The sequence below is a fragment of the Asparagus officinalis genome, chromosome 7 (assembly GCF_001876935.1).
Source record: "Asparagus officinalis chromosome 7, Aspof.V1, whole genome shotgun sequence".
Classification (NCBI taxonomy): Eukaryota; Viridiplantae; Streptophyta; class Magnoliopsida; order Asparagales; family Asparagaceae; genus Asparagus; species Asparagus officinalis.
The window spans coordinates 40,342,097-40,345,168 of NC_033800.1; positions in this window are offsets into that span (position 1 = coordinate 40,342,097).

The following is a 3,072-nucleotide window of genomic DNA, read 5'->3' on the forward strand; positions in this document are numbered from 1 at the left end:
ATTCAACTTTTTTGTTTGATTTTGGTTGGTTTTGTTTGTTTTTCTGGGAAAACCATGCAAATTTTGATGTGGGTATTCGTTGATTTTTATGTTGAGGTATGTGCTCTGATAAAAATCCCAACTTGGAAATGGATGCATAAAAAATAGAATGAAGGATCACAATTTGAGTGACTAAATGAGGTTTAAAATGAAAATGTAATGAGTTCGTTTACTTTGTTTACCTGTTGAGTTGAGATTTAGATGGGATTTTGTTTATAAATATAGTTACTCGATTATTTTTGATATGGATATACTCCTTGTTTTTTCCCTTTTTTGCCCATATTGAGTTTATATGTGCTGATGACAATCCAAACTTGAAACGCATGCATACAAACAGGAATAAGAACAAGACCAAATTACAAGAGACTTGAATTTTGAATTGAAAATGTGATCAATTGGTTAGGTAATAGATTTATTATTTTTCTCTCCCTTTTGGAATTATTTCAGGGGCACAGGGAATGGTTTACAGAGGTGAAATTTTTGGGTGTTGTCAAACATCCCAACCTTGTGGAAATGGTGGGATATTGTGCTAAAGATGATGAGAGAGGGATTCAGAGGCTATTGGTATATGAATTAATGCGCAATAAAAGCTTAGAAGATGACTTATTTTCCTGATTTTGCGAGTTTTTTTTTAATTATTTCTACAGTCTTTTTGAAATTAACGTGTATGCAATATGTATAATTGACTGTCTCCATCCATAATCCTCCATGTATTGAGCTTATTTAACTGTTCTCAACTTATTAAGCCTGGACAAGTTCTTTCATTTTTACCCAGATTGAGAAGTTTTGAATCAAAGCAAATAAGTATTGATCACACAGCCTTTGTACTTTTCGCATGTTATTTATTTTGGTTGTAAGGTTTGGTGAACTACAACCTGTTCTCTGCCTTTGGCTGCCCCCCTCCTCCTCCGATGATGGTGGTGGTGCTGAAAATTTAAGCTAGACCTGTCTGTGCTTAAAATTTAAATTATTATTGAAGATGTAACTCCTATTCAAACTTGTTCTTTACCTAGATCTGCATTTTCTGGTTTGGGATTTTGAAGCATAATTTTTGGTTTGTCCAAGATGTCATCTCTGTGAAACGAGCTTGTGGAACAAACGACCATATCTTGTCAATGCTTGTCTGCTATATCAGTACTGTTTGCGATGTTTATACTATAACGTGTGGGTGTTTACTTGTTTGTTTTATGCTATCATCCTATGGATTTGTTGAATACTATGATCATAGATCAGCTGCACTTGCTATTATGACACTCAACGCGAGGCACTTGTAAGTTACATAGCTTATTTCTTTTTTCTACTGTTCAGGCCATAATTTCTTCTTCGTGTAATATATTATATACAAACTCTGCAGGTTTGGCCAGCCTATCAAGGTGAATTGGGCATATACCAGTAACTAGAGGGAGGATATATCAGGTAAAATTTCTTTGTTTTGCATTTCATATTTGTTAGAATTTGCTTTTTAATGTGTTTATACAGTTGTATCTCATAATTTCATTATTAGTAACATTTTTGTGTGCCTTGTTTTTTATGAGCTGCAGGGCACGTCAACATATTTGTTGGTGACCTTAGCCCCGAGATCACGGACAATACTCTATTTGCTTACTTTTTTGTATTTCCCAACTGCTCGTAAGCTTCATATGGATTTTTCTTTCCGTATTTTTTTTGTGTTTTCTGTTGTTGTTTGAAGCAGTAGTTTAGTTGGAATGCTTCAATTAAATACCCTAAAAACACATCATTGTGTATTGGATGTGTGTAGTAGATATGAGTATTGATTATATTGGATTAAATATGTATATTAAATATAGAGGAATCATGCATTTGTGCATAAGTGAATGTAATGTAATGTACAGAGAATCACGCTTTAAAAGATTTTTTGCGGGAAAAAGAGCAACCAAGACGGAATTTCCGTCTATGTTGCTACAGTAGTTGTCTCGACTGCTACAATAGCAACCTAGACGGAACTGCAACAACATAGATAGAATTTCCGTCTAGGTTGCTACAGTAGCAACCTAGACGGTTACTGTAGCAGCCTAGACGGAAATTCCGTCTAGGTTGCTACAGTAGCTATCTAGACGGATTTTTAAATTCCGTCTAGATTGTATTCCGTCTAGTTTGGTCAACCTAGACAGAATTCCGTCTAGTTTGACTCAAACTAGACGGAATTATCCTAGACGGATCAACCTAGATGGATTTCCGTCTAGATTGATCAACTTAGACGGAATTTTTCGTCTAGGTTGCTCGTTTTTCTACTAGTGAGATACAGACAAATCATTCAAGATAGATATGAGAAATCGCCACACTAAGGACCCTACCTTAGAGATAGTGTTAAACAATCATACTCAATGGAATTCACCGATGTAATATAGAGCAAACACAAAGCACAATACTCAAATATAATCAAACTCAACACACTTAATTTTCATTAGACCACCAAGACATAAATCAGCTAGAAACAACCCTTCGAGCATGATAGATTCATTAATCTAAACATTTAATGACATCGGGAAGCTGGAAGACATATTTGACTAACTTAGTATCCTAGAGAGCATAAAAGTCCATGCAGTCCAGATTGACCATCATAGGAGTTATTGGTTGAGAATTGTTGACTAGGACTAGGACTTTTTATAGGACTTAACTTTTAGGTGTTATTAGTTTAGGACTAGAATTTTGGATTTAACTTTAAGGTGTTATTGGTCTAGGACTAAGATTTTAGATTTAACTTTGTGGTGTTATTGATTGCCTAGGATTATAATTAGGACTAAGATTTTAAAATCCAAATTCAAATCAAAATCATACTCTACACATTCTAGTAAAAAAGGTCCAAGAATAATTCTAAGTTAAAATTGAAGGATTGTGATCCCCCTCCTAGTAATTTCTCTCCCTTACCTTTAATAAATCCACATTTAAAAAAAAACCCATACCAACTAATGCTTATAAAACATGTATAGTTAATATTAAATATTAATATTAATATAGTTATTTAATAAATATTAAATATTTTTAATTTTTGATATATTAAATTTAGTAAAC